Raw genomic sequence first — 27,326 nt, forward strand, 5'->3', positions numbered from 1 at the left:
TGGGGTGGGAGTGATCGCACAGCACTGGAATCTTCAGTTCAAATCAGTCTCTGTAGTTTTTGCATGTTCCTCCTGGTTCCTTTGTATGCTTATTTCTGAGATATTAAGTGATGGTGTTGTGCTGTCAGCTGTGAAGGCAATAACGATTGTAATCGGTCTGCTTTTGTAATGGTTGGCACAATGGTTAGCTCTGTGCTATGAGGTGGACTGCTGTCTATACACCTTAAACATTCTATCCACTTTTAGCACCCCAATGCTCATTATTTACATTAAGCTATGTACAATAAATAAGACAGCATTTCAAATCCATCAGAAAACATTTATTAACTTAGCAATAAATAAAATCCCAGTACTTTTTTTTTTTTTTTTAGTTGTCCTATGCAATCTTTAAAATATTAGTATTTTTTTCCATTTCATATATGGGTGTGCTCAAACTTGATTCATGATTTGAAGTTCTAAAGTAGGCTGATTTGATTGCATTCAGCTCTGGTATATAAAGCTGGTGCAGGTCACCTCAAAGGTACTGTTATGACATTAAATGATTTTAAATATGATGGAGTTACCTTAAGAAGCTTAAGTGACTCATTAACTGACAGGCTTATAAGTCACTCAAGTTCAGAGCTGGTTTTAAATGTTTGATACTCCCAAGTGATATACTGTGAATTATTTATTTATATATTTATTATATATTTAATATATATATATTGTGGAGGGTGGCACGGTGGCACAGTGGGTAGCACTGCTGCCTCGCAGTTGTGAGACCTGGGGACCTGGGTTCGCTTCCCGGGTCCTGCCTGCATGGAGTTTGCATGTTCTCCCCGTGTCCGCGTGGGTTTCCTCCGGGCGCTCCGGTTTCCTCCCACAGTCCAAAGACATGCAGGTTAGGTGGATTGGCGATTCTAAATTGGCCCTAGTGTGTGCTTGGTGTGTGGGTGTGTTTGTGTGTGTCCTGCGGTGGGTTGGCACCCTGCCCGGGATTGGTTCCTGCCTTGTGCCCTGTGTTGGCTGGGATTGGCTCCAGCAGACCCCCGTGACCCTGTGTTCGGATTCAGCGGGTTGGAAAATGGATGGATAGATGGATATATTGTGGAAGACCAGCCCAAGCACAGACAGGCAGACACCAACAGTTCCAAACACACATGTTTATTTACATTATATACAACTAAGAAAGTCCCACACACAACTCAGTGTCCTTCCACCAATCATACTCCAGCCTTTCTTCACCGCCTCCACACCTCTCCTCTGAGTTTCGTCCTCTTCCTCCTGACTCTGGCTGACGACTGGAGGGAGGCGGCCCCTTTTATTTCCACCCGGACATGCTCCAGGTGCCCCCTGATGAGCTTCCTGCGGCACTTCCTGGTGTGGTGGAAGTGCCACATGAGCACCCGGAAGCACTCCAGGTGTCCCTGGTATTTCTTCCGTCAGCACCTCTAGGTTTGGCAGAAGTGCTGACGTCCAGGGCTTCTCACTCGTCCGGGCGCCCCCGGAGGTGACCACGGGCCCCAATAGGGTTGAGCTTCCATGCGCCATTCCCGTGGCCTCCACACCAACTAGGGCGGCTGCCCTCTCGTGATCTGAGAGAGGCACAGTCCCTCTCCTGGTCCATCCAGGCGTCGCGGCTGGGCACAGCCCCCAGTTGACCACCACAATATATATATATATATATATATATATATATATATATATATATATATATATATATATATATATATATATATATTATATATGCAATGTCTTGTGTGTGTGTGTATGTATATATGTATATATAATGTAATACAGATGTATGCAGCAAGTTGCTGGAGCCAAAATTGGATGCCATTATGGTAAATCCCTGCCATCCAGGAGACACTCTCTTGGAGCACTTTTGGCCACAGGCTCATTCCATTATAGTGTCCTAAGAAGTACCTCTGGGGGTCTTTTCTGCCTGCTGCTATCAGACAATTCAATGCTTTTCCCTAACACCCTGAACTAAATGCTAATACTCTAGGTTCATTTTAAAATTTCTGCACAATATATATTATTTAGTTATTGATTATTACATTATTTAGTTATTGATTATTTTTTTATTTGTCTTATAAGACTATATCCTTGTTTTTTACATTTCTGCAGCTGTGTGCATCTAAATTTCCCCTTGGGATTAATAAAGTTTATCTAATCCTATATATACATATAAAAATCTGCTGTACACTATGATTTGACTGCGAGAAATACAATGGGTCCAGTCAATCGGTAAATCAACCACTTGTATTTTATATAGCTCCTTTCACAGCGGCATCCAACATTCTTACAATAGAGCCACATTGGTGTCAAGTGGCACCTAATCAACAAAGCTAAGAGAGGGCTTGTGGAAGAATTCCGGGCCTCTCCTAAAAATTCTGTGAAAAACTGTTGGACATATTGCATTAACAGGTCATAATTGTTCCTACTAATGTGTAGTAGCTAATGGATCATGCGTGATCATGAATAATTTTGTTTTCTTGCTGAAAACATTTGCATGTTCATGGTACAGTGGCACAGTGGTTAGTGTTGATATGTTGCATCTGCAAGAGCCTGGGTAACCTATTTTTGTTTAATACAAAAAAATTCTTAGGTGTTTAATGAAAATTATTAGGGTAGTACAGTGGCTATACAATTAATGTAGTGGTTTAGTTTCAAGCTGGGATTCTACGGGAGTCTGTATGTTATCAACTGTTTGTGTTTGTTTTCTCTGGTTACTCCAGTTTCATCAAATCTCAAGATATAAAGAAATTTTTACCTTAAATGGTATTGCTAATTTGGACAATTTACAGTTAATTTAGGTACTGTATGTGCTTGAGTGTAGTTATGTCTTGGTATCCTACCCAGGACTCCTGTCAAGTGCCCAGTATTTTTATCCTGGTAATGTGAAAAATGTTTCAGGTATGTCTTTTGTTACATTAATAAATGGTCCTTCCCATATGCTTCTGTGACATACTTTCTAGTTTTGTTAGAGCAGCCGTTACAGGGATTCTTTTTTTGATTATCCTAAACTGAAAGATGCTGCACTTGAAAGTCATTTCCTCTCCAATGTGGTATACTAAGCTGCCTGTTGGCATGCTGGCAAACATCTGTACCTCTGAAATCACAAATAATCCATTACAAAGTCATTTTTTTATTGTAACTCAGTTTTTGGCTTGGCAATATTTTTCCAAAATCTCTTTTCCTGTGCCATACTGTAAAATAATATATTTTGCATTTTTTAATGATAATCTTCACAATTCTGTTATGATTATTTTTTTTCCTGTAAACACTCTACAGCCAAACAGCAGTGTGTTTAAAATATTAAAGGAGACTAGCACAGCAAGTCCCATTGCTGCCTTGTAATACGTGGACCCTGTTTCCTTTCCTAGCAGGCATAGCTTTTGTGCAGAATTCTGGTGGGCTTCCTACTACACTTCAAAGACATGTAAGCAGATGGACCACTGACTTTAAATGGGCCAAGTGTCAGTGGGTCTGGGCATGTGGTAATTGTGCCATAAGGTGGCCTTCCTTAAAGATGCATTATTGTCTGTGTCATGCCTTAGTACGTAATATGACAAGAGGAAAAATAAGGTTGAAGGTACAAGCAACAGATATAGTAATAGATTATTCCTTCAGCTTATAGGAATGTCTTTGTTTACCAAGGTCCACATTCTTCTATCAGAGTTTAAAGCTGCTGCTCCTTCAGATTGAAAAAAGACTGATGAACTGGTTTGGACATCTAGTGAGGATCATCCTGGATGCCTTTGGCAAGAGTTATTCCTAGGCCCTGGTACAAGCCTAGGATATGGTACAGGAACTCTGTCTCATAGTGCCACTGCCTAGGAATTACTTAGAAGGAACCTGGTGTAGGGGATGTGCTCAAATTGCCTTTACCATGACCCCCATTACAGCAAGTGGTCCAGAACTTGGATTTGATGGGACAAAAACACATTCTGTGCTGTTTCAGCAATCTTTGCATTGCATTGCCATTCATGGGCCACTTATGTAATAAATGTTTATGTTAATACATAAACACAAAATCCACCTCCTCAAACCAACTGTATATGGTACTCCCACAAGCACCTTTAGAGTATATAGTATATGGGCATCCATTTTAAAATAACCAGAAGACCACACAAATTCTAAAGAGCTGAAAATCCCATTTATTGCTTTATAACTGCTGAAGAGAAGGAAAAAATGTAATTTTGAACAAGCCACATCTTTCCTTTTCTCCCTATCTTTCTGTCCTTGCTGCAGTATTTACAAAAAGTATTCGCCTCCTTGGAAGTTTTCACATTTTACTGTTGCAAAATTTTAAATTCTGCGGTGGGTTGGCACCCTGCCCGGGATTGGTTCCTGCCTTGTGCCCTGTGTTGGCTGGGATTGGCTCCAGCAGACCCCCGTGACCCTGTGTTTGGATTCAGCGGGTTGGAAAATAGATGGATGGATGGATGGACAATGTTAAATTACAGTGGATTTAGTATGGCTTTTTGACACTGATTAACAGAAGAAGAGGACTCCTTATTTTCAAAATGAAAATGGATTTCTGCAAAGTAGTCTAAATTTAATTTGAATATGAAAAACCAAATAAATGATTGCTTAAGTATTCACCCTCTTCAAGTCAGTATTCAGTCAATGCACTGTTGGAAGCGATTTATGTATGTATGTATGTGTGTGTATATATATATATAATATATATATATATATATATATATGTATAATATATATATATATATATATATATATATATATATATATATGTATAATATATAATATCTCAGCTTTGCAATTTTCTTTGTAAAACTGCTCGATGTTTGTAAGGTTGCATGGGAGTGGTTGATGGTGTTTATTTGTTAATCTGCAGTGTTTGGTTTGTACCACACATCATGTTTAGTCTGGTGGCCAGAAACCTTGATTTTAGTCTCATCAGACTAAAGAACCTTCATCTAGGTGACTTTGAAGTATCCCATGTGCCTTCTGCTGAGATGTCACATGTTTTTATTCATTAATTTATTTTTTATTTAAGATGGCTTTCTTTTTGCCTCCCTTCAATAAAGCTGTGAGCAGTGAAGCAAATGGGAAACCCCTGGCTTGTGCTTTTCAATCACCTTTTAATAAAGTTGTTTGGAGTGCTCCTTTGTCATCATCTTGTACAATGGGCCTTTATACTGACACACCATCAGTCGGGCCTTCCAAAAAAGGTTCACTTATCTTACAGTCAACGAAAACTCCTTGAATACAGACAGGTGATCTCCAATGAACTAATTCCATGACTTCTAAAATAATTTGGCTGAAATAGCAATTATTTAGGTGTGTCATACTTGTGTAATCAATTATTTCTGTTTTATGTTTATAATTAATTAAGACCACTTTGCAGAGATCTGTTTTCACTTTCACATTAAAGACTGTTTTTTTTTTCTGTTGATCAGTGTCAAAAATTCCAAACTAAATCAACTGTGATTGAATGTTGTATAGGAATGAAATGTGAAAATTTACTAGGGGTAAATACTTTTCATAGGCTCTCTATCTGGGATCATCAGACCCTATAATTGCTTCAGGCCTGAATTTTTTTTTTGAATGATGCTTTCTCCTGTAGAACAAGACTCTGCCTCTTCTGAGGTTTTGTAAGAAACATTCTTGGTAAAGATTATTGACGTATGAATCATTGAAAACTTGTACCCAGTCAGCAAAGGTGTATTCAGATGAAAAAGATGGCAAAGGAATGGGGTAAAGTGTAGTTCTTAAAGAAAGAGAAAAGGAAATGAACTAGCAGTGGAGGGACAAGCTGACTTACCAGTTTGCGAAGATGGGCACTGCCATGGGGTGTTACAGCCTTGCATTAGTGCTAGATTTCCTGAAAGGTTCTAAAGTGTTTGAATGTTTAGTACACCCTGTGCCTTGGCATATGTAATCTGTTCTAACATCGGATAGTAGCCTTGACTCTGTTTTCATCTTTTTTTACCTGGTACATTTATTTTAATTTTTTTAACAAATTTCATTTTTCCAGAGTGGTTGACACATCAGAAATGTATCCAGACAAATTCCAGAGCTGTAAACCACCAAGTCCCTTGTTAACAGAATACATTAAAAAATAACAAATTGTTATTTAGTTTTTTGAGTCTGCTGTTGTAACATATCTGTATTCTGAGACAGATATTCATAAAGTGGTTATGCATAAGTGAAAAAATGCAACCTATACTGACTGCTTTTCTAATTTGGGCAGTGAAGACATGAAAATGTGCTATTTAATAGGACGGAGGAGGTGCCCTGATCTACCCTTCATCTTTATCTGCCACATGCCACTGTTTACCACTGTGCTAAGTGAACAATTCATGCAGCTGCTGCAAAGAAAAAAGAGAAAGACCCAGCGTTCTCATCGAGTTTATTTTTGTTCAGTGGTTGCAAACATACCCTGGGAAATTATACACCATCTTTAGCTGCCAATCTTCCATCTTTTCACTTAAGAATAAAACCTAATAATTAGACATCAGCATTTCAAGTAAACAATTAGTTTACACGGGAAGCCGGATATTATTTGACATTATGTGTTTGCATATGTGGAAGTGGGCTTGGTGCTTCTTCCAGAAGGTTCAGTCACATCAGACAATAAATTGAGGACTTTAACAAAGAATTCTCGAGAATATTGTGAGCCAAATGGTGGAAATCTCTGATGCTCGGGGAAGAGCCAGAAAAGGTTATTATTTTTGTTGTTGTGGACTGCTCATTTTCTTTGTATATTTTTATCCAGTTAGAGGGCCTTGGGGTACTGAAGTACATTTAAATGTCATTGGGTGCAGGGGTAGGAACCAGCCTTAGATGGGGTGCCTGTCCAGCATAGGGCAGATGTAAGCATTTAACCTGCATTGATTGTGTGCTTTAGGTTAATTGACATGACTAAACATTTTTGGGATATGAGAAGAAACCCTTGCAAAAAAATGGGAATGGGCAAACTACACCCAGTTAAGGAGATTGGATTGAACCCTTGTCACAAATCCTTTCACTTTATATAGTCTTTTTCTTTGTGTATTTCACAGTTGTTAAATTTGTAAATAGAGTATACTCTTTATAAAAATAAGAAATGAATAACTAGTGTAAAAGCTATGCAACAGCACAATAGGTGGAATAAAGATTAGAGCAAAGTAAAGTCTGTTTAGTCACAAATTTAATGAAAGTAAATCTGAGGGTCTTTGGTCTTTAGGAAAAACAAACATTATTCTTACTCATGTTTGGTTTATTTAAAGTTACAGAGAAAATGTAAAAAGTTGGTTTATGTGTGATTTTTTTTTAAATGCTGGCACAGTGGAACAGAAATTGCTATGCTGCATACAGACAAAGTTTACGATGCTAGATGTAATATACTGTTGTTCCTGGGGACTCCAGTTTTCTGTCATAATCTACTGTTTTTAGTTTGTTCTTTTAGTCTGAGGGTAAATGTGCCTGATAAAATGGCAACTTTTAATGAACTAAATTCTGTAGTGAGCTGTCAGATTATTCACCGCTATTTCCTACCTTGCTTCTATGGCTGCTTGCAGAGGTTCTATTGTATTGCAGCCTTGATGAGAAAGGGAAAGATTCTAAAGATGAATGTATGGAAAAATATGATATTAAAATATATAAAGATGTAATGTAATGCACATTTTTATACTGTATTGTACTGTATATTGCTATGTAAAATTAAAAAACTTCACAATCTAAAGATGAATGGTGGTACGGTAATGTAATGGTGAGTGCTGCTGCCTCATAGCTTAAAGAGACTGGTTTAGAATCTTATGTGAGGTTTGCCCATTCTTTATTTCTGCGTGTGCGCTGTTTCGGAAAATACGGGTTTAGCCATCTGTGCCTTGTGGTAGACTCAGCCTTATTCATGTTAGTTCCTGTTCCACATCTGATGCTGCAAAGAAGACCTGTGACCCCGAATTGGATCAAGTGGGCTTGGAAATGATAGATGGATTTAGTACATTACCAACGAAAAGTCTGGACACACCTATACATTTTCAGGCTTTTGATAGAAAACCTTTTTTATTAAGATACCAAAAAATTAATTTCAAAATTCTGTATAACCAAGACGTTACTAGTTTTGCAGATGGCTGTTATTGTTAGAAATTATTTATTTTTAGTAAACCCCTATTATCAGCAGCCATTCCTTCAGGGCCTTAATAGTCAACTCCCCTAACTTATCCTAACTTAACCAATTAACATTTAAAACAACAATTATAAGAAGCTTTGTAATTTCATTAGCATCACTGAAACCTGTTATTCTGTTCACTTGGGTTGCAAGGTACTGGCATCCGCAAAGTCCAGTTCTGAGTTCTAAAATGGCCAAAATGAAACAGCTTTCTCAAGAAACATGTCAGCCTGTTTTTTTTTTTTTTTTTTTTGTTTTTTTTTTTGTTTTTTTTTTTACAGATTGAAGGTTATTTCATGTGACAGATTGCCAAGAACCTGAAGATTTCTTACAAAGGTGTCTGTTACTGCCTTGAGAGAAGACAGATCTAACCCGGACAGATAATGAAGGGGAAGGCCTAGATGGGCAACTGCATAATAGAATACAGAAATCAGAATGTGTAGTTGTAGTTGTCTTCTTCTTACACACCAAATAGAAAGTGTCGTCTGCATCATTCTGAAATGCTGACTTAAGAGGTAGAGTTTCAAAGAAAAAGCCATATCTGAAACTGACAAATAAAAAGAAAAGGGTAAAATGGACAAAATAATGCAGACATTGGATGGAAGATGACTGGAAAAGCTTACTATGGTCGGTCGTCTTTTCTCTATTTCAGATGATACTGGTATTTAGTGCTTATTTAAGGAAGAAGACAAATCTGTACCTGTAAGGTGTTTATTTCTCAAATTGTGCACTGTGATGTACTTGTGCAGTTTTACATCTGTGCCTTACCCTTCTTTTTCTGTCCTGGTTAAATCCAGTTTGCCCATTTCTCTCAAGACAGTAATGGATACCTTTGTATGAAATCTTTAGTTCCCTTGGTGTTTGACTGGTAGTGTATGTTTAATGTTTATTAGAGGCCAAGAAAATGCAAACTGTATACAAACACGAATGGTGTAGAGTACTTATTCTGTCTCAGTTTTCCAAGTTTGTTATATATTTTATTTCTTCATCATCCAAAAAGATGCTCAGCTAACACTGTCCTGCAGCTGACTGTGTGACATTTGTTGTGCTGCATGCTAATCATTTCTTAAACACTTTTTGTTGCTATACAAACCATGTGCCTCTTTAGGCCTTGACGTTAACCCAGCCTCATTCCTAGGCCTTCAGTAATCATGAAGGGTCCTGTTACTCACTGTGCCAGCTTCATAATAATTTATGGACTGACAGTGGCTAACTCTGTTTATCAGCCTTGTTCTAAAACTGTTGACGGACCATGATCAGTTATCGTGAGCTTTTATATTAGACTGCTGTGGTCACATCGTACAGCAGCCTCAGAAGTTAATTTCTGTTTTCTTCTTTTTTGATTACTAGGGGTTTTTTCAGTTGTATTTTGAATGTAACATTTGTAAAGTTACATATCATAATGTTTTGGTTGTATTCAACTCTATATACTATCCCAACAATTCATTTTATTTTCTGCATCTACTACTTGCATTCAGTTTTCTTTTTACGTTTGTACTGTAATGTGAAATGTATAGTGACTGTACCTACTATGAAAAAAACTATACAGTATAGAGTAAATATTCATTAAATGATTTTAGTAAATAGTATGTCAAGAGGGTGGCAGATGGCTTGAATCCAATGTCTGTATGTTGTCTGTGTGGAGTTTGCATGTTCTCCTTGTGTCTGCAAGAGTTTTCTGGCACTCCAGTTAAGTTAATTCTGAATCCAAAATGGCCTTGCATGAGTGAGCCCAGTTATTCCCCCAAACCCAATCCCCAACCATGAAATCTATTAAGCTGATTTGAGAATATTTTGTTATATTATGTCATCATGGCTTGATTTTGGTGTAGGATTGTCGGCATCTTGGCTATTTTTTTTTTTTTTTACAAATCCCACACAGTGTGATTTATTAAGGTGGGAAAATCCTGCTGCGCTTTTAAGTCTAGAAATGCTTTCATTATTTCCACTTTTATGTTTATAGAATTAGTTGAGAAATAAAAAATACATGATTCATGCATGTTTGAGAGTGTATTGTGAACTATCGTTTGTTAACCGAGTTGATTAAGTGGCGAGATTATTCACTTTTTAATACAGCGCTATACATATAGCTACTATAAAAGAAACACGCTTTTTATTTATTCTCGGGTTGTTATGAACATGACTACATTTGTCTGTCCAACCATCCCTTTTCTAACCAGCATATCCAGTTCATAGTTGCTGGGAGTCAATAACTATACTGGCTGCATTGGGTGCAAAAGAGGATCCAAACTTAGATGGGTTCCCAATCTCATATATCAAATGTCACAAACCTGACAGTGTGTTTTCTGTCCGACCGAATATAAGTGTATTGTCACAGAAATGTTTGTGATAATGAAGTCATCCTGAATTAGCTTGGTAAGCAGTAGTTTATGTGACAATGATATAATAATGTTTGAAGTCTTATTTTTAATATTGATGTTAAGCAGTAGTTATTTCTTAGTTACTGGAGATAAAATATCAGTGGATAAATTTAATATCCGTTTGCATTTTAAGATCCAAGATGATCATATTATTCTTTATATACACCCTATGCTGAAACCCCAAGGCCATTTGTTGTTGCACATGAAATTCAAGCTCTGCTACGCTATGTCCACCAAGCATATTGCGGGAACATTGGGCAGTCTGGCTTGTCTGTGTTTTCATATAAATCATTCACTTGAGATATGTTGGTATAAAATTACTTAACAGACACTGTAGTCAACTCAGACTATCAATGCTGACTTAATCAGTGTAAGGTTAAATACTGAAGTGATTGGTGATGTGATTCGTCCCTGTGCCTCTTTGTACTCTAGTTAGACTTTCTGTTATTCTGAATGTTTTGGCATAATGTCAGCAGAATCCAGTCATCATATAGTCCGACCATGTCCTGCCCTTTATGTTGTCACTTAAGCCTTTTCCATGGTAATGTACCAGGGCCGCTGTCATCCTGATTATGTAATTGTATTCTCTTGGAATGTGAGTGCCTAAATACTCTTTGGTTCCCACTTCTGCTTCTATTAAAACCTAACTTGATATGTGGAGGTTTTAATTTACTTTATTGTGCTTTAATCTTTAATCTTTTGTAATGTTTCTATGACGTGTCTACATTGATATTTCATGTTTGTCTTAGTGTAACATGCTAACAGTTCATCAGGATCCAGTGTGTCGTTTGCACATTGTGTGGTCCACAAAAAGATTTTAATCATCTACAAATATACCAAATAATCTTAAAATTAAACCATTTTTTACCAACACCTTTTACAAAGACAACTGGCACTACAGGTTTTGTAGATTTTAAACATAGACTAATCTTCTCTTAAGATTGCCATGTGAAGATTAATTCCACATTGATTAAGGATTAAAATCTGACAAGCAATTTAAGTCACAAGTAACTTGACCTTGAATGAATCTTTATTTTATGTTGTGTCATTCATAGAAAGCATTAGTACAATGTGTATGACACATTTTAGACCTTAATTAATCTTGAATTAATCTTTGTTTTATATAGTGCATTTCATAGAGAGCATTACTCACAAAGTGCTTTGCAGATTTTAGGCCATACCTGATCATTAATTAATCTTTATTGTATATATTGGCTTATTCAGATCACACTGTGATGTGGACCCTTAGATTTGGGGTATCAACAAGTTTTAATTTATTCATTGTGTGCAATACCTTTTTAAGGAGGGCACCAACACAAAGCACTATAAAATTTTAGACATAAAGCAATTGTCTTTCTTCTTTTTAGCAGAATGTTACAATGACATACTACTCTGTTAAACAACTGATCCAATCGAAACAATTCGGAGAAAACATAGAAGAAATTGAAATACACAGGGGAAAAAGCAAAATGGCAACAACAAAAAGCAATTGTCATTTAATTTATATTTTATATTCCACCTTTAATAAGTCACACCTTCAGTTAGTCTTCAGTTTATTTTATCTTGTATAACACATCTTACAGAATTCAAGTTAAAGTTCAAGTTTATTTCCATGTGTACAGAGTACAGAGAAATTCTTATTTACACAATTACTACAAAATGAGCTACCAGGAAACAGTAACCAAAACCTGGCACATTTGGTACATTTAAAAAAAAATTGAAAAGAAGCAAAATAAATCCACCTCCTTCACTTACAGAACTGCTAATTTTAACAATTTTTAAAAATGTTTTTTCCCTTTATGGTTTTAGGTATTAACCAATTTTGAATCAATCTTTATTTTATATGGCACATTTCACAGATAATACAATCATGTAATAATCATCTAATCCTTATTTTTCCCCTTCTTTTTTATAAGAAGGCCCTTTGTGAAAAGTTTTAAAGATTTTAGTCACTAACAAATCTTAATTTAGTCTCGGTTTTTAAACATTTCACATACACACAGAAGATCATTATCATGTAGCCTTCAACTTATCTTTTTGTAGCACTTTTCACTGGCAGTGTCTTTATTAAGTGGTTCATTGGTTTTAAACGGATCTTTACCATAATAACATTGCTTTACTCTTTGCAGATTTTTAGGCCTTGATCAGTCTAAGCTTTCACTGCAAAAGGCACTATATAAAAAATATCAGAAAACCTTGCATAAAAATGCAATACAAAAAGCACAAGAAAATAACCTAGATAATAAGATAATCAATAGGCATGAAGGTCACTTGCAACATTTGACTGATGTGTCATTATGTGGTAGTGCTAGTAAATAAAAAGTCCTGAAATAAGTAAATGAACATTTTTATGTATGCTACACTTTCTGTAAGGTTCTAAATAATATGACTAAATGTGTATTTGAATACTGTAATACTTACCTTTACAAAGCACTGGTGAGATCTCACATGGAGTCCTGCATGCAGGCTACAAAAATGACATAGCAGCACTAAAAAAGTCCAGAAAAGAATTAGTAGGGTGATTCCAGGACTGTGAGGTATCAGTTAAGTGGAAAGAGTAAAGGAATTGAATCTTTTCAGTTTAAGCAAATGGATATTAAGAGGTGACATGATTAAAATGTTTAAAATTATGAAAGGAATTAATCCAGTGGATTGAGACTGTTGCTTTAAAATGAATTCAACATGAACATGGGGGATACAGTTAGAAATTTGTAATGGGCAAATGTTGACCAATCTTTGGAAGCTTTTTCTTCACAAAGAGAACCATAGACACATGTAATTAATTACCAAGTAGTGTGGTAGATAGTAGGACTTTACAGACATTCAAAACTTGAATCATCATCATCAGCTCATCATCAAATTCTTCCATGAGAGCCCTGAATACAATGAGGACTGATTGAGATCATTTATGTTAGGTAGAATGCCTAGAGGGGCTGGGTGGTCTCGTGGCCCACTGCAGATTTTGATTGTTTTCTCCAGCCGTTTGGAGTTTTCTTTTTTTGTTTTTTCTGTCCTCCCTGGCCATAGGACCTTTTCTTTTATTCTATGTTAATTAGTGTTCCCTGATTTTAATTCTAATTAATTTTGTCTTTTTTCTCTTTCTTCATCATGTAAAGCACTTTGAGCTACATTGTTTGAATGAAAATGTGCTATATAAATAAATGTTGTTCTTAATGCTATTTTAGTTAAATTAAGTGGATAGAATTGGAGAGATTTGTTGGGCTGAATGAATTTGTTTTTCAAAATTTTTATAATGTTGTAATTCCATGTGAGTGCTTGTTTTCCATAAGCTGCATCCAAATGTGAATTAATTTTTGTTTAACCTTATAGCTAAATAATATCCTTATTTCTCTGTTGAGCACTGTAATCTATTTTTGGACTATTTTCAGTCAATAATTATGACTATATATCAAAGTTTCTCTACTAACCATTCCTCATTTCTGTCGACTGACGTTTATTTATCTAAATTTAACCCCACTACACCAACTTATATTGCTGAAGTAATATCTAAATTAAATCAATCTACCTGCCACCTAGATCCAGCCCCTACTTTACTGATTAAGGCTTGCACTGACAAACTTTCTGCCCCCATTTCTCACTTTATCAACTGTAGTTTCCACACCTGTGTTGTTCCAAGTGATTTAAAAACTGCTGCTGTAATCCCTGTTTTAAAAAAAACCTGGCTCAGATCCCTTACAGCTAAAATTTTATCGTCCAATTTCTAATCTTCCATTTATGACTAAGATCTTAGAAAAAGTTGTTGCTCCTCAACTCAATGATTATTTAAATTTGCATAACCTGCTTGAGTCTTTTCAATCTGGATTCAGAGCCCTACATAGCACTGAAACTGCTTTACTTAAGGTAGCCAATGACTTACTTATAACTGCAGATTCTGGGATTGCCGCTATTCTAGTTCTTATTGACTTGAGCGCAGCGTTTGATACAGTTAACCTTAACATTTTACTGTCCTGACTTTCAGCTATTGGTATCTCTGGTGCTGCTCTTTCTTGGTTCACAACATACCTCAGTGATCGCCAGTATTACGTCTTCATTAGGGAATACAAACCTGCCACTACTTCATTCATACAAGGTATCCCTCAAGGGTCAGTTCTCGGTCCAATCCTCTTCAACATCTATATGCTCCCATTAGGTGAGATTATTCGTCGATATGTTCTGAGCTTCCACTTCTATGCCGATGACACACAACTTTATGTAAGTGTTGATGCAACTGCAACATCTTCACCTGTTGCGCTGACTGACTGCATTTGTGAAATCAATCATTGGATGATAGATAATTTTTTACAACTCAATCCTGATAAAACAGAAATCTTATTAGTTAGTACCAAATCTGTCCTCTCTACCCTTTGTGGGCTAAAAATTGACATTGATGGGATCCTGGTTCAACCCTCAGCATCAGTCCGTAATTTGGGTGCCATCTTTGATCAGCTTCTTACTTTTCAATCACACATTAGCTCAATAGTACAGACAGTCTTTTTTCATCTTCATAACATTGCTCATCTGCATTCTTTCCTCAGTGTGAAAGATACTGAAACACTCATTCATGCTTTCATCACTACCCGTCTGGACTATTGCAATGCTTTGTTTTATGGCCTCCCGACTAAATATATCAATGGATTACAGAATTCTGCTGCTCGTTTACTTACACACACAAAAAAATCTGCTCACATCACTCCTGTCCTCTATGATTTACATTGGTTACCAGTGTCTTCAAGAATCAAATATAAAATTATTCTTCTTACCTTTTAAAGCCCTTCATGGGTTAGGGCTAGCCCCTTATTATCTGTCAGAGCTGCTGCTTCCTTACACTCCTGCCAGTGCATTAAGATCATCAGATGCTAAGTTACTCACTGTACCTAAATACAGGTTAGTAACTATGGGTGGCAGAGCTTTCAGAGTGATAGCCCCTAAAATTTGGAATTCTCTCCCTCTCAGCCTTCGTGAGGAAAAATCTATTATTAATTTCAAACTTCTGTTAAAAACACATCTTTTCAATGAATATTATTCTTTTTCTTGTATGTAATTTCTACTGTGTTGTTAATGTGTGCATTGAATTGTGAAGTGTCCTTGAGTGTATGAAAGGCGATACATAAATAAAACTTATTATTATTATAGCTTATCCAGGCAGCACTTCTGCACACCCACTGTCCTTGTAAGCGTTCTTTTACTGTTAAGGCTGAGTCAATGAAGTGTACAATGAATGGATAGAAAAACATAACATTCTGAAACAGCTTAATTCAGTTCAGGGTCACAGGGATTACAGCCTATCCATGCCACAGTGGGTGCAAGCCAGGAAACAGCCCTGAATAGGGCAATAGTCTGGCATTATGCCCACTCATGCATACATTTACACTCCGCCCAATTTGGAACTGCCATAGACAAATTCATGCAGACTTGGTAAGAGAATGCAAACTCTACATGGACTGTAACTGGGTGATAATATTCTAACCTAGGATGCTGTATTTGTGATGTTTCAGTGCTAACTACTGTGCCAGTGATAAATAAAATAGAAGCACTGAATTTGCCAACTAATGTGCCATTCAGAAATAACAGTTTACAATTTTTGCAGCACACCCATTATGTTTTTAAGTGAACTTTGTCCTCTGTCTAGTGTTTGAATATGGAAAAAAAAACCAATTTGTCTGTTAGCAATCTAAGTTTGCACTGCTTACTTCATCTGCTGTATCTGTTAAAACAGCAGTCTCTTAAACCATCTTTTAAAGTATGTCTTAGAAGTCAGTCATATGAACCATTTGTTTGTGACTGGAACAGAATAATGAGTTAGAAAATGTTGCATCTGTGTGCACTTTGCTTTGGCAATCCAGGATCATTTTTTACTTCAGATTTTTTCAGAATGACCCCCCTCAACCCCCACACACACACTTGCATGTTTCAATAATTTCAATTTGTGGTGTAAATCGAGTGCAGGATCTCATAAGTAAACCTGAATACCTTTGGGAGTAAGGCATGTTATGAGTTTAAGAATTTCCATATGTGAATGGGCGGGGGGGTGGCTTCCAATAGTTGTATACGACTTAAAAATTCTACCCTTCTTAGTTTTGCAGTAACCCATCTGCCAAGACGATTGTATTTATCTTTTGCCAATGACAGGGCTTACGCTACAGAAGGTATAATTCTGCATGAGTCAGTCGGCAAGTGCTGTCGTGTGCAAGATATCCATGTGGCTTTCCATTTTAACACAATATTAAATGTGTGAGCAAACCTGTGTTTGCAGAATTCATCCTCATGGTGACTCCTGGGAGGCTAAGTTAACGCTTTGCATCCCAGAACATTATACCCTCCACCCTATTTGTATCCATGGATCAATCCATTTTCTAAAATTTTCTAATTTTCAAACATACCCTCACACACACATACACATTTAGTAGTAGTATTTGTCATGTGTACAGAGTATAGTAAAATTCTTACTTGCATGTCTAACCATGCAACATTTACTGTGGGAGGAAAACCATTAACACGAAATCAGTCTACTAGCACTCTGAATGAATTCTATACATCTGTACTGTATATAAAAACTAATATGGGAGGGGCTCCCCTATCATGAATAAAACATGAGTAGAAGAGCAGGGGAGAGGGAAACCTCTTCTTTAAATAAGTATAGTTAGAAACTGAGAAAAATATTGTGCAGTGCTTTTGATCACTCTGTGGAAATGGGGAGTGACACATGTGACAATAAATCTGAGATAAAATTACTACACTACATTTTTTATAACTGCATAGCCTTTGGAAGAGCCAACACTGTTGTCTACCTGTATATTGTCTTTAAGTTCGCAATACCAATCAATGTTCAGTGATTTTGAAGCTAAAAAAAGCAAAGAGGAAATATAAAAAAGAAAAAACACGGCAAATTAACAGATGGAGCCAAGCTACAATTGTATAGAATAAAGCATTATTTTTTTTCTATAGCAGACGGAAATGCTGTTTTTCAGAATGTGATAAGAGAACAGGACAGTGCTTTTGCGTGAGTAAAAGTGATTAGTAATTTATTTATTTTTTTGGTGGACATTTATTCAAACCCACTGTATAATGAGGCAGTACTAATCTCAGGCTTTGATGCTAATGAAGAGTCAAGATTTTTAGCAATTTTTACCAGTGAATCAACTTTAGACAGATAGATTCTTTATTAATCCCCAAGGGGAAATTCACATACTCCAGCAGCAGCATACTGATAAAAAAACAATATTAATTAAAGAGTGATAAAAACACAGTGCAAGTTAAAAAGTGCAAGGTGGAGACTGCAAAGCAGGTATAACAGACAATAACTTTTGTATAATGTTAACGTTTACCCCCCCGGGTGGAATTGAATGGTCGCATAGTGTGGGGGAGGAATGATCTCCTCAGTCTGTCAGTGGAGCAGGATGGTGACAGCAGTCTGTTGCTGAAGCTGCTCCTCTGTCTGGAGATGATACTGTTCAGTGGATGCAGTGGATTCTCCATGACTGACAGGAGTCTGTTCAACACCTGTCGCTCTGCCACAGATGTCAAACTGTCCAGCTCCGTGCCTACAATAGAGCCTGCCTTCCTCACTAGTTTGTCCAGGCGTGAGGCGTCCCTCTTCTTTATGCTGCCTCTCCAGCACACCACCGCGTAGAAGAGGGCGCTCGCCACAACCGTCTGATAGAACATCTGCAGTATCTTACTGTAGATGTTGAAGGATGCCAGCCTCCTAAGGAAGTATAGTCAGCTCTGTCCTCTCCTGCACAGAGCATCAGTATTGGCAGTCCAGTCCAGTTTATCATCCAACTGCACTTTAAAACACGTTTGTAACATTACAGAATACACCTTTAATCTGGAGTTCTGCTGCAGTCTCTTTCACACTAACACCACCAAGGACTGTGGATAGCATATTCAACAGCAGGCAGATAATATTTACAACTATCGTATACAGAAAAAGTACTTATTTAGTTGCATAGTACTTCTGATGCATCTGATTAACAAATGACACTATAACTGAGCCCCAATGATTTAGAGAATTCCCCCAGGCAAAACTGGGTAACACAGCTAGTTATTTACATACTGTATTATAATTATTTATTTAGATACAAATATATCCAAATCAACTTAAAAATCAGAGTACAATTGTTAATATTTTTCTGAAACTCCAGCAACATCAAGATGACATGAAAAGTGTATGTCAGTGGGGACTGAACCTGCCCTGTGCTTTTCAGTTGAATACATTATCCACAAGGCCAAGCTATGCATAAATTGTTTCAGTTTAGGAAAAAAGGATATAATTAACCAAAAATATTTGCTAATATTTTTAAATAAATAAAATTTGATTTATGCTTTGTTTTCAACTGGGGACTTTATGTGAAGTGAACACTATTACGGACATGTTCTATCCAGAACACTGAAGTATTGCTTGCCTATTATTCCTGTCCAGTATTTCTTGTTATCCATTAGATTCTGTTCATGTACGTTCAAGACTTAGTGTTGCAATAAAATTTACATTGAGAGAGAATTTACCTGAAGTTTTTTGGAGATTAGACACGCTGTCCTGTGATTCTTAATATAACTTACATTGTGCTTCAGAAATCCTTCCAGCATCACACAGTGAATGCTGAGTTGTGGCTGTTTATTCTTTACAAAACAGAATGCAGTTTCTTGCCTCACATTGGCAGGAAGCGACTTTGTTTAACAGGACATACCGATTTTGTGTTTTGTCAGCCTGTTATGGTGTCCTGAACCAATTTAAAGCTGCAAATCTGTGTTTTTGCTTTTTTTGTTTTAAACATTTCTTGCTATTAGACATTTATTGGTTTCTTTCCTTTTCAGTTACATTTATTTATTTTATTCTTAGTTTGTAGTTCCTTATTGATTGCAGAATTATAAATAGATTTCTAGGTAAATACCTGAATTTCGTTTTCAGAGCTTCCTTATTCCAGCACATTGATGTAAGGAGCTGGCAGCATTGCAATCAATGGGGAACCAGTATCAGTCCATCACAGGACATGCTACCACACACGCATTTACATTCACACAGAGTCAGACTCCTCACTCTACCGAACTTACATATCTGTGATATGCACAACTGAACTAGAGGCAAAGCAGAAAATAATAACAGCAGTACAGGAAGAACATGAACACACTTCATAGAAATCCTAACCATTGCCTGGATTTGAATCCAGGATGCTGAAGCTGTGAGACAGCAGAACTAACCACTGCAATGCATGGTGAAACAAATTCATCCATGTATCAGTTATTTTAAAACCCACCTTATCATGATCAGGGTTGAGGGGGAGGTGGAGCCTATCCCAGCAAGTGTTGGATACAAGGCAGGATCCATCGCAGGGCAAAGACAAACTCTCTCACACACACACACACGGGCCATTTTAGCTTTGCCAGTCTACCTATTTGGACTATGGGAGGAAACCAAAAGCACCTAGAGGAAAACAATCCGGACACGAGGAGAACATGTTAATTCCAACCAGAGACCCTGGTGACCCTTCTAGACTCTTACTAGAAAAGGTGTCGAAGTGGTTCTTCAGAGTGATGCCATAGGGGAACTATTTTTGTTTCCCAAAAGAATCATTCACATGAAGCTTCCAGAACGAAACTTTATTAAGATTAATAAAAAGCTATGAATAAATAACAGATTTTTAAACACCAAAAATCTTTTTGATTTTGAAAGAACTCTTACTGCATACACTAACACTGGTTAATTCAGGTTTACATGATCTGTTAGTGACCTGCTAGCTAGCCTACAATACATTAAAGATGTCTGTTTTGTCCATACATTATGAACCCTTTCATAGTGGAAAGAATTAATTTCCTTTACAAAGAACCCTTTCTAGAATGAGATGCTTCTTTATGATTCTATAAGGAACCATACAACCAGTATAGTGCCATTAAAGAACTGTTATTTTAAGAGTGTACCTACACTGATATTTGCTACTATAGGTTTTGTTTAATATAATATTGTGCAAGTGGCTTATTTCAAATTGAAGTCAATGGGTGTCAGAGCTTAATCCACAGCAGAAACCAATCCTTAATGGTGCGCTACTTTATTGCAGGGCCTACTCACACTCACAATGACAAGGACCAATTTATAATTAAAGCCAAAGTTGCATTATGTGATTTCTAGTCATGGGATATGTCAGATTTGCCATCTACTGTCGCTGATCTTGTTTCTGGACAATGTAAGTTTAAATGAGTGAAAACTGCTGCCTATATCTATTTTACTGACTAAGTGCCAACTTTCCAGCACAGCCATGCTTCACCCCTTTTTATGACTGCGAATAATGTGCTGCCTGATAGAGCTGGTGCTGTAAAAAAAAAAAAAAACAAATTAACTGGTATGACAAGTTCAGCCACAAACTTTATCCTTTTGTTTCCATTTAGTTTTAGTACGTGAAACACCTCACAAAGACAAAACTGTCTTCTGTTCGCAAGATTCGAAACACCCACACTGCTTTTTCCTTATTGCCATATACTATCCATTGTAGTTCCGGAAGAGCATTCATTGCTTGTCAGCTGTCATTAAAAGCAACATCAGATCTGTTGGATTTTATCAGAATGAGGTGTAGGCTAGTTGGAGTTAGTCGTTGGGTATGTCACATCCATCCATCCATCCATCCATCCATCCATCCATCCATCCATCCATCCATCCATCCATCCATCCATCAAGCTCCTTTCATGCAGCTTGACATTTACATCTGAATGCTACAGGATCCTCTGTCTTGATGTGGTCCTCATCAGTGTCTTCTGACCTGTGCTACCTGCACGCCGTCCATACCTCTGGCTCCTTACCAGCCCAGCAAACTCAAAAGTTTGCAAATAGTACAAGAAAAGTAGCCTCTTTAGAGTGTCCTTTCTGTATATTAATCTGGTTTGCGTTCTTAAGTTTTAATTCTTATTTTATTTTCTTTACTTCACATGTAAAAGGATTTTTGCTTTTGTTAAGGAGGTTTAAATGAAGCAAGTATTTTCGTAGTTACCCATTAACTTTTTTTTTTTTTAATGCATCTGAAGAAAAAAGTTTGTATAAATGACAATATTATGTCATCCTGGCCCCACTGGTGGAATCCAGTCTCCTAACCATTTATTTTCCAGTTCATTGCTTGTGTTCTGTGCAGCATAATGGCTCTCTATTGCTGTCATTACTGCCACTTAAACGTTTCATTTAGAAATAAAATACTGACCCACATGACATCATTGTGTGTTGTGGAAACCAATTTACATTTGTTCACAGAGTAATTAAACTGGTGGAGGGGAGGGGGTGGATATCAACTGATTTTTAAAGCACACAGTGGACTTGAGGAGTCTGGTTTTATAATCTTTAGGGAATGTATTTTTATGGCTGCCTTTTGATATGATGTCTTCTGAGTATTTGAAAACAATAAAAAACAAAGGTTGTGGGTCCGGAAAAAGAAGTAATTAAAACTAATAATTTTTGACAACTTGCCTCACACGTACATGGAACCATGTTTTATGGTGTGGATTTGGATTTTCAGTGTGTATCTTTAGTTTTTTGTCTGACACCCCATTAGTTAATTAGTGATATTAAACTGTCCTGAGATGACTGAGTTCAGGTGTTGTATGGATGTGTGCCTCACAATGATCTGATGTCCTTTCCAGGGTTGTTTCCTGCATTGTACCTTATGTTACTAAGATAGAGTCTAGCTCCCCATATTGATCTTGGCAAAACAGGCAGATCTTTTAAGGTAACATTTTTATATTGAGTGATTTTGTTCTCATATGTTAGAAATCTGTATTGGGTCCCTCACCTTTTCATTTTTATTCTGCAGGTGTGGCCCAGAGTTTAGGTGACACAACTGTGAGTTTAGTGTCAGTTTAGTCGTATAACAACTTTAAAAGCATTCATTATCACCAGTAAAATATGTCCCTGACCAAAATGTAGCTTGTAAAGTCCTGCTTTGAGCCAAACTTGATGATTATGTAACAGTCCATTGCAGCTCAACTACACTGGCTTTTTGTCAGATGCACAATCATCTGGAAACAACTTACAAAACTGTCAACAACTTGTCCTGCATAAATGCACAACTGAATTGTTTTGACACCAGTCTTGTTTCTGTCCCAACTCTTGGTGGACATTTAATTTTGTGTGAAACACTATGGGTCTCTCTGCTGAGGTATGCCTGTGAAGCTTCATCAGTTTAACTGAGACATTATAGAATGTTATTCTTGCCTTAGGTCCTTGAAATGAATTTTGCTATGAATTTCCCTGTCCTCTATTTGGCATGACTGTAGCTTGCTCTCCCATTTTATTGGATTTCATCTGTTTCCTGCCAAGGTTTTCTCTAAATTCAGAGCTTCTCCTAGTGTATGCCGATTTTGTGTTCTTGTAACATTTCGATTCTGTTCATGAGTTTCGGTTTGATTCTATATTGTAATACATTTTTTTTCTTGTTAAGTGCTTTGTGCTGGTGCTTTCTAAAATAAACACTGACTTCTTCCAAAACCCCACAGTGAGACTTAACTCTTATAATTGTTCATTCATATATGTGACTCTCGCTCTGTGAAACTTGCTATCCATACTGTACTTTAGTTGTAATATTCAAGTCATATTTGATATACCCAGACTTTTTTTATTTTAGTTCCTTTCTACCTACAGTATATTTTTATATATTACTGACTGACTTTATTCCTACCTTACTAATACCAGCTGTCTGTCAGTTCTTATTTGACTCCTGTTTACTTTTAAGAGTTAAGTCAATTTTACCAATCAGTTAATCACTTAATTTCACATGCAGCCATTAATAGATGGCACCATCACAAGGTGTTTTACATAGAAAAGACAAAATAAATGCAAATACAGCATCTTTGACTTGCATTGTACAGTTATTGCCCAAAGTGTTTATAAGGAAAGAGGAACATAAATGGAAAACTGGAGTAGATGAACAGCCTGAGACGAGTAGTTTGAGTAGTAGTTTAATAATTGTTATAGTCAAGTAGATTGATATACAGTACAAGAAAGATATTACGTCTCTCATTTGTTACATAAGTGGTTAAATATTTTTTAATGACTGGAGAAATGTTGTTTTCAAATTAATTGTTCAATTAATTAACTATAACACTGGTAACACACAGTGTAGATAAACATTTGCAGGAACTGAGGTCCAGTGAGAAGTTACCAAGTCAGTCTGAGTCGTGATGCAAATCCTAAAAGATGCAATCCTGCTTTGCTTGTATTCAGGTGTAGGACGTTAGTGGATATCCATGCATGTTGTTTAGGCAGGTACAGTGAGCTTATGTCAGCCTAACCCTAAACCTAAGCCTAACCCTAATTTGGATCTGTAAGAGATCTTTATGTGAAATTGGGTATCAGCTGCATTGTGTTCTTTTTTTTTTATAGCACATTGTTACAGTGTTCACATTGAATGTTGCTAAATTAAAATGTATTGATTTAACATGCAGCTTGTTAGTTAATTGCCCTATGGTCCAAAACTTATTATTGTTCTTCTGTGTGCTGTGATGTGGTCTCTAAACCCTTTCTCCCAGCATAAATTAAATTAATATTGCTTATCCCCCAATGCCTTTAACACGTACAACTCTGCAGACAATAATGCAAGGATAATAAGAAAACTTGAGAAGGAAGCAGTGAGACTCTTCAGAGTAGGGAGTTCTCAAACCTTCTTTTGTTATACAGAAACTTTTTTAAATGCAGAACAGCAATAAACTGAACTTCAGCTCCCTCTGTAAACACCCGCATAGTATCTTGTCAGTATATTGGTATGTGTCAAGCACATCAAAATCACCTTAAGCAATATATTCACTGTTCATCAACAAACAGAAAAGTAACACTTTTCAAGGGACAAAATGTACAGGTGGCATTTGAACCTGAGTAAACATACTGTATTTGGCACTTTTGAAAAGATACTAAATGCCTGGTGGTAAATACTAAGGGTCCTGCTTTGTGCTTTTGCCTTACTCCACCTTAGATCAGTTTTTTTGGAACTTAAAGGAGGAAAATAAAGGCCTAACAACACTTTCAGTATGCCATCTTTCACCTTTTCTAATGTCTTACTCCGTGAATCTCACATTGCCCTGTTGCTAGTTTTATATAAGTACTTTAGAATAGAGCTTGCAATGCTTGCTGTTATATAGCACTATATGACAAAAACTTTTGGTGGTACAACAGTGCTGCAGTGTTCAGCACTGCTGCAGTTCAGCTTTGGCAAAGTGGGTTTGAATCCTAGCCTGGTCACTGCACATATGAGGATTGCAATTTATTATTGTGTGTGTTTGTGTGTGCTTGTGTGCATTCTTCTTTGGGTACTTTTTATTTTTCCTTCCACACAGCAAAGATGTTTAGGTTTGGTTCATCAGAGATATTGAACTTGTCAAGTGAGTGTGAGTGTGTTCTGCAATGGACTTGGGACAGAGACAGTTTCGGTTTTGTCCTTGTAGCCATTGCTGTTGTGGTAGGCTCTGGCCTCCAGTTACTTTACATTAGGGCAAGCAGGTCATAGGATTTAGGGATGGAACTATTAACTGATTGTAAAGGCTTACATTAGAGGGACCCACTTTTTAACATGAACTGATAGAGTGGTCGATTGCACCTTATTTTCTTTGCTTTGCAGCCTATTAGGGCACACTTTGAAAGGCACTATAAAACCTATAATTGGACTGATTGACCGATTCATCTTGTATTTTCTTATGGCTTGGTATACTATGTAATATATAAAACTGAAAGGTGCTATATATAAAATATAATATATATAAAACCATTCATTTAGTGTCTTTTTGATATTGTTAACCATCATTGCAATATTTTTAACATTTTTGTTATTTCCTGCAGTCTTTACTTTAGACAAGCTTTGGGTTATTTTTCCACTCGAGTGCTATATGATTAACCTCCTTAGAAAATAAACTATTGCATATACTGTACTGTAAAAGGAAATTAACAATTTTTGATTTAGTTATCCTGTTCATTTTAATACAGTCTTTTTTACTTCCTTATTCCTTTCTTATCCTCCAGTTTCTAGGACTCCTTTGTTCCAGGTCTGTTTAATATATTTTTCAGATATTGGTGTATCTTCTGATGGTCTTATGGTTAAAGGAGTTGCATTAAACAAAAATGTGACTGACAGTCACCTATTGGCAGTGTTAGTATAATTTTTTTTGGATTGTAAAAGGATGATGTAGTTACCTTGTCAATAATACTATGTACGTCAACTATATCTGTTCTTGTATTTCATATCTTATTCTCTTCATTTCAGACTTCAACTTAATTTTTCATTTCATTGTGCCTTCTGAGAGTTTCACTGGAAAGTGAAGTATTAAAACAAAGATAGATTTTGTTGTCCTCTTGAATTTACAGCACTGTCTGAATCTTTGCTCACATTTATTTCTTGTAATCTGTGTTCCAGATTTACTTTTATTTCACATTTCAGTGGTCTTGGTGATGTTATATAGTGCAAAGTGCTCTGCAGCATAGCACAGTTTTTCATGTTCAGTCTCAGGACCCCCATGTGTGTGCAGGTTTTTGCCCCAACCATTCCACCATCAGTAAGTCACTGTTATTGTTAATTCATCTCATTGCTTAATAAGCTGACCCTTCTTCTCTTTCTCTTATTTTGCAATCAAATAAGTACACTAGTGTGAGTTTTATACTTATTAGAATTTGAGAATTTTCTGCCATAGCTTTAAATACTTAACTCTGCCTTGTCATTTTCTTTTTATTAATTTTCTTTTTCTGTGTAGCTGCTCAGTTAATTGTATCTGAATACTGACAATTAATGATCAGCAGAGCAGACAAAGGTGCAAATAACACCGAATGCTAATGGCCAGCAGCTACTTGAATGTTATCTATTTGCATACTTAATGGCTTAAATAACCTGAGCATGGACAGAAAACAAAATATTAAAACAGCAAACTGAAAAGAATGAATGCATCACCCTCTGACACAAATATATGCTTGCTTTATTGTGTAACATAAGAAAATACAGAAACTGGGAAATAACCGCTTACTTAATTAATAAAGGAGGATAATTAAAACAAGAGAACCTGCACCCACATAGGGTTCCCCAGGACCAAACTGGAAACCCCTGCTATAGAAGACAAAAGATTGTGAAGTAGATGTATTATTTCCTGGTGACGTTATCAAATATTTCCTTATTATTTCTCATTACATTAAATTGTGTATGCATTACGTATTCTATGACGCAACTTATTTCAAATTTACTTTTAAATGTGTTATTTCATATCACACGTCCCCTTGCATTGATGTTTGGTGAGAAAGCAACTATGAGGTAAAGAATGAGTAATTAATAAAGTAGTGCCAGTGTGACTAGCTTACATTTTGTTAAGAACTCTATACTTGTGATGATCAATTTCATAATATTGTCCTGTAACTTTTGATCCAAAAAACAATCCCCAGACTGATATTTACTTGATTGTATTGACCTCTTTTATGAGTCACTTTGGGTAAGAACATGTGCAAAGTGAATTCTTGTGAATGTACTTTGTGAAGCATTTATTGGTTAAAAAAATTACAGATTGCACCTGTTCTTAGTGTAGGGCTAATATACTTCAATGAAGGTACATGTTTTGTGATACTGCTTAACGTGAAAGGTATTATATACAATAACTGTTCATGAATTTGGAACTTCACATGTTTCTAAGCTTCATCTGCTCTCTGCATAGAGGAGGTTCAAGCCTTTCTCTTGTGCAAATACTGTACGTGTGTGTATGTGCAAAACAAGACCTGCTATGTCAGCCAAAAGGCCAGGAATGGTATTTCATTTTGATGGGGCATCATCAAATATCTGTATTATTAGTCCTAAGCCTTAGTCATGCCATCTCTAAGTACATGGCAGCATGAACCAAGATTAAAAAGA

General features: G+C 36.5%; 1 protein-coding gene across 3 annotated transcripts in view; it reads left to right on the forward strand.

Annotated features, from left to right (window-relative positions):
- The window catches only part of pde8a (phosphodiesterase 8A), a 324,022-nt gene that overhangs the window by 69,073 nt on the left and 227,623 nt on the right, over nucleotides 1–27,326 (forward strand). The window lies entirely within an intron of this gene.

The sequence above is a fragment of the Erpetoichthys calabaricus genome, chromosome 17 (genome assembly GCF_900747795.2).
Source record: "Erpetoichthys calabaricus chromosome 17, fErpCal1.3, whole genome shotgun sequence".
NCBI classification, from domain to species: domain Eukaryota; kingdom Metazoa; phylum Chordata; class Cladistia; order Polypteriformes; family Polypteridae; genus Erpetoichthys; species Erpetoichthys calabaricus.